The sequence below is a fragment of the Ixodes scapularis genome, unplaced genomic scaffold, assembly GCF_016920785.2.
Source record: "Ixodes scapularis isolate PalLabHiFi unplaced genomic scaffold, ASM1692078v2 PGA_scaffold1__304_contigs__length_218370807, whole genome shotgun sequence".
In the NCBI taxonomy this organism is placed as follows: Eukaryota; Metazoa; Arthropoda; class Arachnida; order Ixodida; family Ixodidae; genus Ixodes; species Ixodes scapularis.
Genome location: NW_024609846.1, coordinates 9,013,613 through 9,025,968, shown reverse-complemented (window position 1 = coordinate 9,025,968; position 12,356 = coordinate 9,013,613). Strand labels below are relative to the sequence as shown.

The 12,356-nt window shown below is 44.6% G+C and overlaps 1 pseudogene; it reads left to right on the top strand.

Moving 5' to 3' along the window:
• Window positions 1–5,320: 5,320 nt before the first annotated feature.
• LOC115318296 lies at window positions 5,321–7,991 on the top strand (annotated as a pseudogene).
• Window positions 7,992–12,356: the final 4,365 nt, after the last annotated feature.

Sequence of the window (12,356 nt, the reverse complement as noted above, 5' to 3'; positions counted from 1 at the left end):
ACTGGCTCGTCCACCCCCCATACATCAACACTAACAGAAAGGCTCAAGTACAAAAATGCAACAAGCCTGTGGTAATTGACAAACTTTACATATGGTTCGTGCTAGAGCTTCGAGGTCTGGCCATTTAGGTTATTTTAAAGACCAAAAACAAGGCTCACGGGAGAAGGAAACATGAGATAACGACGATAATAAACCTGGAGAAGGGTAACAAGGGGGACAAAGGACAAACACAAACCTCCAGACACATAGGTGACTGGTGCGCGACCGAAAAAATCCGCCTGATCCTTATTATCGTCTTTCTTGTCCAGCTCGCCTGCACCTTTGCATTAATGCATTATCATCATGAGCTAACGGTTGTTTACAGTCCACGTTCTCTGTAAGATATCTTACCGACGTTTCGATCGAAACCGAAACCATGCAACTTTCCTCCCTGATCACCTAGTTCCCAAAGTCCAACGTACGCAGTGCTGTACGCTTGCAGGGATTTATGGATGTAGTTTATTTGGGCAGGACTGCACAGCATAGCAGGGCTTCCTTGCGTGTGGCTCCTTTTTCCTATGGCTGGCAAAAGTGTTTATGTAACTATAAAGCAAGCAATTCCGTTCTCGTCACAACGATTGCGCCGATATTTACCTTTTCTTAAGAAGGTCGGGGTCAGAATGACAATATTTTTCCCCTTACATCTCGCGCTTAAGTATTACGTTTGGTGCACGGTCGCTGGTGCAAAAGAAAACATGGATCCAAAACCACTACTAAAACTGATATGAACTTTTCAGCACATTGAGATATAATGTGATACCTGAACGAATAATTCGGCATTGACCCCTTGACGTTGAGCTACCAGCTGAGAGTATCCCTACTGAAGGGAGCAGCTACACACCTTTGCTAATCTCGAGCTCTAAACTAATGACAGCAAAATGACAAATGAAGAAAGAAACCCGCCTTCAATGTAGTAGTGAAAGTTTCGGCTGACTGCTTGGCGAGAGTGAACTGGCATTTCGTTCGCATTCAGCCCGTTGTAACCAATCCTGATTAACTTTTACCGGCATCGGCGAATTTGGTTGCGATTACAGGTGGATATCGGGCATATGAAACTATGACATTGTCACTTTCGATATATAAAGTATGACAACCTCGTAACCCTTACACAAGTGTTAATTGTTTCTCGCTCCCTTCATGCCTAGGCTACATTGGCCCTGGAACTCGTGGTTTTCGTGCTTGCCAGTTTGCCCCCGCAGTACGTCCTAGCAAGTATGCCCGAGCCGTACTCTTGCAATTCTGGGGAAAGTTGCTACATAAAGTGCATAAATGGGATGTGTATAAGCAAAACGCTGCGCGTTCCTGTATACGTCTCCATGGTGTGGTTCCAACGGCCAGGGGGGTTTGAGGAGTTTTCAGAGGCCGCTATATAACCTAACCTATCGCTGAGAAATGGTGTTTTCCCATGTCTTTGGAAAAGGACATTGGTAGTGCCAATACACAAAGCCGGTGACGTGTCTAGAGTAAATAACTACCGCCCTGTGTCTTTGTTGTGTTTTATTTTCGAATGATTTAGGGATAGTCTTACATGCCCGTCTTTCTTTTTACTTTCGTCGAAAACTAAGCACTGTTCAGCATGGATTTATAGAGGGGCGTTCAACTGAATCGAACTTTCGTTCTCTCCTTGATTATACTGTTCCATTTGTTTTTACACGTGGGCAAGTTGATTTTGTGCATTTTGACTTATCAAAGGCCTTCGATAAGGTAAATCATGACCTACTCCCGTATAAGCTCTCTTCATACGGTTTTTCGTCGTCTCTTTGAAACTTGTTTTATAGTTCTCTGTCGGATAGGAAGAGTACAATATAAATCTTAATAGCTTATCAAATGTCTTTACTCCAACTTCGGGAGTCACTCAGGAATCCAATTTGGGGCCGCTTCTTTTCCTTATATTCATCAGTGATAAAGAATTGTCCATACAAAATGCAAAACTGCGCTTATTTGCGGACGATATTGAGCTTTATCTGAGAATCCAGTCGGAAGATGATTGTGTTCTTTTGCAAGAAGATGTATCACGTATCTCAAACTAGTGCTCATGTAACTTTTTTCTGGTCAGTCCAGATAAAACAAAAGTGCTGTCTATGTGTAGAAAGTGCGAAAAAAATTTCAGATCAATATTTTATCGGCAATTCTACTATCGAACGTGTGGAACAAGTTCGTGACCATGGTGAGCGCATGAGTCCTTTGAGATTATGTACTGTTTCCTGTGTTTTTTCGTGCGCGTTTTTTTCCTGTTTTCTTTTTTAACTTTTTATGTGCCACCACACTGTAACCAATAGGTTGTTCTGGGGCATGATACAAAAATATTATTATTATTATTATTATTATTAGGTCGTCTCTAATAGAGGCCAACTTGATGTAATCTACTTTGATCTAAGCAAAGCGTTTGATCTTGTAAATCACGACATGTTGCTGGCAAAGCTGTCAAGGCTTGATGTCCACAGGTCGTTACTTTTATTGCTCAAAAGTTACTTGCGCGATAGACTGTGTTTTGTCAGCTCGAATGGTAATTCGTCTGCTGCTTATCAGGCTACGACGGGTGTACCTCAAGGTTCCGTTCTCGGCCCCCTTCTGTTTTCAGTTTTTGTGAATGATGTTTCGGCTGTGATCCGTCACTCTTCCTTTCTACAATATGCAGATGACATTAAGATGTTTATAGAGGTACGAGACGAACGCGACTGTGTTCTGCTACAAAATGATGTATATGCATTCGAAAACTGGTGCAATCAGAAAGCCCTAAAACTAAATAGTTCGAAAACTAAAGTCATGTCCTACACTAGAAAGACATATAATATTATATTCTCTTATGACATTCAGTCAGTTCTTTTGACACGTGTGAATGAAATCAAAGACCTTGGAGTTGTATTTGATAGTACATTACGCTTTTCGAGTCATGTTGACCATATTGTGAGCTCAGCTTTACGAACGCTTGGTATCACGTACCGCATTACTAAAGAGTTTAATAACCCTAGTACTTTTGTGACACTGTACAGTGCTTTATGTCGACCACACGTCGAGTATGCCTCTGTTGTATGGAATGGAATCTGCGCGACAACCTCGGCTAGAATCGAACGTGTTCAGAATAAGTTCTTATGTATCTACAAACATCGTTTCTCGTCGCGCAATGCGTCCACCTCAAACGATGATCCAGCAGTCCCAGTCCAACATAGCTTGGCATTGCCCACCCTGCGGCGTAGGAGAGAACATGCCGACATCCTATTTCTGTACAAACTTATTCATGGCATCACTGACTGCACATCATTGATATCAAATGTGCGTTTGAAAATTCCCGTAAAAACTACAAGGCAAAATGCATCCTTCTACAATGCTCCCGTAACTAATCTTCACGACCCCGTGTCGAGAATTGGGCACACCTGCAATTCCTCTTTTACAGACTCTATTGATATATTTAACAATAACACACCGGAGTTCATCAGAGCGCTAAAGTTCCTCACCTAAATTTGGCTTCCCATTTTTTGCACCTGATTAAGTTGCTCAGAACCAATTTTTAAACTCTCGCTTTCCTTTCCTTTCGCTATCGTGGTGGTATAGCCTAGCGAGTTTATGTGACATGTGATCTTTTTTAAGTATTTTATTGCTTACTGTTTGTTTGTTGTGTGTAGTGTTGTTTTTCATGTTTCCTGAGTGCACCTGTACTAAGACCGCAAGGTTGTTCCTGGGCACTTCAATAAAAACATTGATTGATTGATTGATTGATTATCATTATCATATAGAAAAGAGTGTGAAAACGTGGTTTGCCTCGTGGCCGCGAATGTGTAGCAAGTGTCGGACGAATCATGGGCCGTAGCCACGAACCGTCTTCTTCCTCCGACCTCAGGCCCGTCTTTATAACAATGCAAGCAGTTCAATTTGTTTTTCGCCCTTGCTATATCTCGTCGTCTTATCATGGAACGGAGCTGCAGAATCACGGAAAAAGGTTCTCGACGCCGACCCCCGACTGCGAGAACATAATCGTATATGTTATTGCTTCTGTCTGCTGTTCTTAAGCTTGGCTGATTCAGGCATCAATCCGTTGGCTGATCTTCTCAGTGGCTGCTCCTCTTTGTTTTGTTTTTTGAAACAGTATATATTTGAAAGAATATCTCAGGCTAGTGGAGAGTATGGTAGGAGTGGGGTCTAAAATTTAACTAAAACAGCAGACATATCAGTACAAGTTAAAAAAAGAGGATTGAAAAAACAAAATATGCCGTTATTCAGCCAAATATAAGAAAAGGAATTAACAATCGAGCAGCACGGGGCTACATCACACTCACGCAAACAGAATTATATAACGTTAAATGAATGAAGTACTGTCGAAACATGTATAGCAATCCTAAACTGAGCAGACATACCAACTTGAAACAATGACTCTATTTACGAGGTAATATTTTCCTGTATAGTTTGTCCAAGAAATATACCATAGCTTGTACAAATTATATAAGAACAGTCCCGACATTGTCCTATATGGTTATTGAACACACTGTATTTTTTCCACTAGTTATGAAAAATAATATATTCAACCAGTCATCAAGAGGACTTCGAATAGGTTAGTATCAAGCAGTTTAAATAGGAAGGAGTTAGCTAAATATAAACGTATTGATGAAAACATAGTTTGTTCCTCAATGATAAACTGTAATTAATGTCGTCTTTATAAATGTTTTTAGTGTTTTTTTGCTGACGCTTTATCGGCGTCCAATAGGCTCAGAAATTCTACTCGCAGCGCTGTCGTTTTGTTCTCAAATGACAGTCGCATTATTATAATCAGTCGGGCTTCTCGTATACAATGACTCTTTAGGACGGGATTCAACAATTCTATGCGCACAAGAAGAAAACAAAAGGCTATTTGCGATATGAGTGCCCTGTATAAAGCATGCTGTTCCACAAATTCGGCATTGTCACTGTCCTGTACGCAATACGCCAGTACTAAGAGCACCCGAGGGATAACAATAAATAAACAAAAATGTAGGGGTTAAGTCTGGTGTGCTTGCAAGCAACGTTTCTAATGTCGCACAAATTCTTTTTCAATCAACATATCGCTGATTCACGCAATCACGTTTTTGCTTGCTACATGATGGCCCTCGCCTCGCGCGTGCAGTGACTAATGAATATGCAGCAACGAGCCCAGTCGTTTCGCAGGGATGATCCTTGCAGTGTACATGTGACTTCCGCTTCTAAGACGCCTACAAAAGCGAGTACCTCTTGCGTTTTTTCCGCAGTCTTCTTGGAATCAGTCTGACGGTTGTGGTCCTGTTCTCCCTGAGTTCTCACCCTTGTCGTCGTCATGTCTGTGGTACTGTACAGCTTCGAGCCTAGCGCGCCTTGCCGTGTGGTCAGGATGGTGGCCAAGCACATCGGCCTTCCGCTCACCATTAAGGAGGTCGACATTTGTGTCGGGGACAACAAGAAAGAAGATTTCCTTAAGGTAAAGCAAGTCGAGAGTCTAGCATCCTTCCTTGTGTTTTGAGGAACCTTTCATCGTTTCGTCCAAAGGCGCCTTTCCTGAGATGCGCTATAGGCTGTTTTCACAGACGATCGGAAGTCTTCTCAAATCCTTGGACGTTTGAAGTGTGTTTTAAAGGATCCAGTAGGGGCTTTCGTCATAATCGCGTGAAGAAGGAAAAAGGGGTGTGCGCGTGTCTGCGAACTGATGATGAAACGCAGTTGACAATGTGTCTGGAGGTGCCCGGTGTTTAAAGGAGCTGTGCAACGATATTCAATTGAAATGTTTTTCTCTCTACACGAGCTTACTGGCACACCTGGGACTCAAGGATACTCACACGCAACGCCATTGGTCAAGAAACTCCTTTGTTGTGGTGTAATTTCAAGGACAAAAGCGATTATTTTCATTCAATCTCTCCTTTGCAAAATTTGATGACGTAACTCGGGGATCGCAGTACACCCAAGTGACGATATTTAAATGCGGTTCATAGATTGGACCCGAGCATTGCGTGGGCACTCGACTTGGGCTCGTGACAATTGCTATCTCGAGAAGCATTCGGGTTGTGACCCGTGTCCAATCGCTGCAACGACGACAACAGCCGAGCCATAACAATGTCTGGAACTCAGCGCGTGTCCTGCGCTTTGCCAACCCCAGCGCGTGGCTATGATCAACATTGGCGGCATATAAAGGGGTATTCACACGAGGGAGAAATCCCGGGGATTTCTCCCCGGCACGCGCATCCCACGACGAAAACGTCAGGCTTTGCGATGTGCAAAAGCCTCGCGCTTTCATCTCGTGATGTGCGCGTGCCGGGGAGAAATCCCCGGGATTTCTCCCTCGTGTGAATACCGCTTAGTCGGCTCCAGATCGCGTGGCCGCTTTTTCTGGCTGCGAGTTGAGGGGGTGAACGCTGCTCGTTTTTCTTTAATTTTTTTCGGGGGCTTCTATTGCGTGGGGTGAAAAACGAACGCGTGTTTCATAGGTCATCAACGTTAGGGATCCGTTTTAAGCGGTATTTGCGCAAAGTAGAAAATGCATCGCTCCTTTAAAGAGCAAACTCAGTTGCTTTATTCGGCACTGTTTGTTTTTCGTTTGCTGGTACTCGAATCGCCAGTTTTATGTTTGGCTAGTAGTGGTATAATTCGCCGTTTCTTTGTTTCTGCTTTCTAGCTTAACCCGGCCCACAGTGTCCCCACTATGGTCGATGGCAGCCTCGTACTGTTCGAAAGGTATACGACTCCTTATTTCGGACGTGTGCCCACCTCCGCCTTACTTGGACGGTGCTTCTTTCGTTGCAGCCGTGCCATCGTTACCTACCTGGTGGACAAGTACGCTGCCGGCAGCCCCTTGTATCCCCAGGACATTGAGAAGCGCGCGGTGATCAACAATCTCTTGATGTTCGACATTGGCACCCTCTGCAAGACCATGTCTGCCTACTTTGTGAGCATAATTGTCCATCTAGTTTTTTGTTGACATTTCCATGCGCTCAATTCCATCTTTCTTTGAAATAGTACCCGGTTCTGCTTTTCAAGAAGGAATATGACTCCGCTACCGAAGCCCCCATGACTGATGCTCTGCAAGTGCTCGGGCAACTGCTGTCCGACAAGCCTTACCTGACTGGCTCCGACATCAGTCTCGCCGACATCGTTGTCGCTGGAACCCTCTCCTTTGTTGACGTATGTCGCCTTTTCTGTTTTCGTTATCTTAATCTGTAAGGCTTGTCCCCCATTAGCGTCACTGGGCGTTCAGTGGGACGTCTGCATCTAGGGATCCCGATAGCTGCGGCTTTGTTTATAAAAGCTTCATCGCGGACTTCCCCCCCCCCCTTTTTTTTTTCATTTTACTTAAGTTAAACGCTACCCATTCCACGAGCGAATGCCTGGTACTTTTGAGCTGGCCTCGTTGGCGCAATTCAGTAGTCCTCTTGCGTTTACGAGTGGTTCAACAATGGTAAGACGCGTAAAAAGACGAGACAAACACAATGATAGCTGGCTAATGGCGCTGCTGGGTCCCTTCAGCTCGTATAGTCTGTTGCAACTGAATGTCCAGAGAGAAAAGGTCGGGGATCGGGAAGCAGACAGAACGCTGGGGAGACGTTCCCTCGTCTCCAGGGTTGTGTCGCTGCCTTCTCTGCGGCCTTCCTTTCCCTCGCCCTACGCTCTGGAGCTGTAACTTTCTATACCGTTGGCTGCGTCTGCACTTGAGGTGGGACGAATTCTATAGTGCCCCATCTATACTACTGACTAAATCTTGTGGTCGTTTTTTTCATGTCTCTTAGTTCTCGCGCATACGCGAGACGTACGGTCTCGCGCAAGGTGACGTTTGGTTTTCCTGTTCTGTTTTGTTTTACCCCTGACGACTGGCTTTTTCCTCCTCTCAGGTCTCCGGTTACAGCCTGGACGCCCATCCCAAAGTCCGGGACTATTACAGTGCCCTCAAGAGAGACCTTCCGTACTTTGCCGAGGTGAACGACAAGGGCATCGAGATGTTCCGGGAATACTCTCAGAAGTAGCGTGTACCGCTTCTATACTTCCAACAGCAAATAAACATCCCCCTCCTCGTTTACTTCTTATTTTGTCTTCGATCCCTGCTCTAGCTTTCCCTTCGATGGTGTGACTCCTGCTTTCCCCCAATGGAGTCCGGTCCGTTCTCTCATTCTTCTCCCTGGGTGCCGTCGCGGTTTCCCCGCGTCACTTCGCTTTGGCCGTCCTCCGCAATACATCTGAGATGCCATAAGCTGTTGCCGTTTTTTTCTTTTCTTCTTGACATGTGTGAATTATACTCCGTCTCACCTCAACTCTCAGCGCTACTAACGTTACGATCCAGCAGTCCAGTTGGACCAAAGGCATCGTATACCGGCATGCTTCGCAGATGTTGCTGCCAAGTTGATCTAATCTCGTCAGTGGAGTCTGTGCACTTGTTTGTTTTATCACTAGCACTTTACCCCCTTCAGACGTTAGATGAAACTAATTGTAACGCCATCGTTTTTGAGTGTCTTCGTGCGTCCTGCTTGGACTGTCTGCAGCGCAGTGTGGGGTGGTTTCGATTTTATGTATTTATCGAAGCTATAATATTAATAATTAGCTATATTATTTAATGGGAATAATAGCTGCTCCCATCAGCTATGAGCTGATGGGAGCAATGAGACTGCGTCAGAAGCGCCGATCCTGGTGATGGTACTAATTTTGTACCTGTTCCATCATCGCTGAACCAAACAAAAACTGTTGAGTGACTTGCGCTTATTAATTGGTCCCATTACCTCGTAGCGTCGGTTGTTTCTAAAGAAATATAGAAGTTCGGGAAACAATCTGGCGTTTATTGTAAAATCGATAAAAAATAAAAACAAACAGTGTCTTCGACCTTGACGACGACACTGACGATGACACATGCGACGACTCGAACGACGACATCGCGGTAGCGATCCCGACTACGACTTCGACGGCGACTGAAGGACGACCCGGACGATGACTTTAAAGACAATCCCGACTGCAGCCTTGACGACGACCTTGATGACGAACCCGATGACGATACCGACGGCGAGTGTGATGTCGACAACGAAGACTAACAGGACGACGACGCTGGGTTGGTCACTCAACGAGCGGAGGAAGTCCGCCAGCTCAGCCGCATTTTGATTCAAGCCGCACAACTTGCTCACAATGGCCGGTACCATCTTTGTCGCCACGACGCCGAGTTCCTGCCCGGCTACCGAGTATGAGTCTGAACACCAATACAGTCTTCGCAGCGAGGATCTGTTAAAGTGGTGCTTTGGCCTCAAGATTATTCGCTGCCTGAGGGACCTAAACTGCAAGCTGTTGCCCGACCGATCATGAACATTGTCACGACGCCCCCCGCGACCTGAAAGTGGTTCACGTCGTCCGACTCTAACTGAACTATGCTTGATAGGACTGTGAAAACCTGTGTTTTAGGTGACTCTGAAGTTTGGCCTTCTCTTGTTTTGAGTTTTCAATTTCATTTTGTGTTGCATCGTCCCGATGCGTTTTTTCAATAGGGGAGTAATGCCGCATGCGAATAGCTGAGTCAGCAGCGTGCTCGACTCTCACGCCGCTGACTGGGTTTCGATCCCCTCCAGCGCTTGTCCTTTTTTTGTAATCTTTGCTTGCACGACTGGAATGTTCCAGATGACTCGATAATCTTGTTTGTTCGAGCTCGAAAACTTGTAAATACCCACGCGCTTACTAAAGAAACTTCGCATAGCTGTTTGAGTCAGGGTTTCTTCTCTCGCCGTCAAATATGTACGGTCTTTGTTACCTAAATGTTTTTTGGCACAAGTTCGCCGTATTAAACGTTAAATTTAAGTTTTGTTGATCAAGTTTCTTTTTATTTGTGACAATATTAAAGCCCACGACCACTAAAGTCCTCCGCCAGAAGGTTCTTTTTACGCAAACCCAGTTTTCGATAGTGAATTTTCTTTGGTCTTTAGAAACGTGAAAACTTGGCAAGGGATAAACCGTTTGCAAACCAACTTGAACAAACAATCACGGGGGCACATCAGAAAAACCAATAAATAAATAAAGGACTAAGGAAGAAGTAGATGATATATTATTGTATGTTTAACACAGGCGAAATTGCTCGTATCAATCGCATATGTAACGTAATTTTGTAAATTTCCAGGCGTGCTTGTTGCAACGCTTACGTAAATGCCATGAACTGAAAGTTTTGATAATGTGAAGAGCCGCTCATATATTGACGACGTTTTGGGTAAGATATACCAGGTGATTTATTTTAATTCGAACAGATTTATTACAAAAAATCCGTAAAATATCCACTAATGCTATTTGTGCAGGTGAGTTATACGGCCAGGGGGACATTATGTGGGTGGCTAATCTTTGCGATAAGTCGGCTAGTTAATTAAAATTCGTTAGTTAACTTTTTAATTCGTGAAAATAAAGATATGGTTCTAATTAGAAACTTGAAGAGCATCATTGAAAACCACTAAATCAACACTTTTTAGAACGACTTGAAGCTCGTGGGAAACTCGGGGACGCTCCAAAGTTACCACTCGTGAAGCAGGCGCGAAGCCAGCCGTGGCCGAACGCGGATTAGATCATTATCGCGTTCAGCAACTGCTTGCTACCTTTCCGCCTGCTTGACGAGTGGTAACTGTTGCGCGTCCCCGAGTTTCCCACGAGCTTTAAGTTGTTCTAAAAATAGTTTATTTTTTGGTTTCGATGACGCTCTCGAAGTTTCTAGTTTCTAGTTTCACCGCTTTATATATATATATATATATATATATATATATATATATATATATATATATATATATATAAAGCGGTGTCCAGGGGCTCGTTTGACGTGCGATCGAGCAACAGGTGGTCAATATTAGAGCTCGACAGAGCTTGGTCATTGTGAGGTGCCGCAAACCCACCCGGTTTCTTAGTAAACAATTGTTTTCGCACTCTTCTGTTCTTGGCATTGAGACTTTGCTGATGCAAGGGTTGAGGTCAAGCGGTTACGTGAGATGATTACGGACGATTTCTTTTTATTGAGTTTCTAGCTGACGGGGAGTAAAGTTTCAATTTGCCGGTGCATAGTTGTCCTAGACACTTTGATACGCGAGTCGAGCACGGTTGCGCTGCCAGCTCTATAGAGACAACGACATGTCTGTCTTTTTTTTAGATTGGACTCCTCTCGTTTTGTGACAAAAATAGATTGCCGCCAGTGCCGCCAGTCTACGCTCAAATGCTTTGTTTCCGGATTTAGCCGGGGTTCGAATAGCTAAGCCGGGTTACTATGTTCAAGCCGCTCCGACGTAAACACGCGGACCAAGGGTTCCGGTTTCTTCTGGACCAGCTCCAAGATGTTTGCGGAATTTGTTGGGCGAAGGACCCGCTCACAGGCTCAAATGGGCGGGTGTAAAATTCGTCATGAGCGGTACGCCGAACTTAGCCAGGTCACGAAAAGAAAGCGCGAGATCGGGTTAAGCAGAGAAGCTTTGAGTTTGGAAGGGCCCAGAATGTTACTGTTCACCTTCCTGACACGAGAATGCCAAGTTTCTGACAGAATATGCTCGACAGTAATTGCCCGGCTCAAGTTAAAATACATTCCGCACGCCATATGATCTTTGAAATGATAATATCAAGGTGAAAATTGACTGACAGAGACGCCGGGTGGTAGAAACTTGCTCACAACTGAACACCATCTCGTGCACTCCGCGACACTGTTAGCTTGAGCAAACCATTGGAGTTTTTTTTTTCTGTTGTTGTTTCAAAATCGAGGGACTGTCATAAAAACTGCTGTAGTTGTGGAAAGTACTTAGGTCGTTGGGGTACTAGATTAAGTGGTAAATTTTCGTGCCCGCGCCAGTTCCCTTTCGAAGTAAACTTCGAACAAAGCACCAAAGTCGTGTTTGCGCTGACAGTGCCGCGCTGTTTACAGCCCAGAGGAGCGCCTAAATCGCATTGCGGACGCTGCCCGGAAAATCCCGGTGAAGTTGTGGTAACGCAAGAATCATGGTCGGTCAATTCTGACCTGTCCTTGCTTCGACATTGCGTACGGTAAAACAGAAGTACTATAGGCACGTGGCTTACGTGACGTTTGAAAATAGCCCCGAATTCGTGTCTTGTTGTACCTTAAAAACGGTTACACAGCATTACATCGTACACAAAAGACAGTAAGGAAACACTGCCTTCCTTGTGTGACGATCACATTGGTTGCATAAAAAACTGTCCGAGGACGTCTTCTCCAAGCATGTACGAAATGCACATGTGTCTAACGTTCCCGCAGGTAATTCTTTCATCTTGATCTTCACTGAACTCCCCGTGTTTTGTACAATGTGCGAGTAATCTCACCCCTGCTTCAGAGACAATGCGCAAAGCCCCAAGCCATCTTAATTTCTTAGTTGTACAGCGTGTGATAA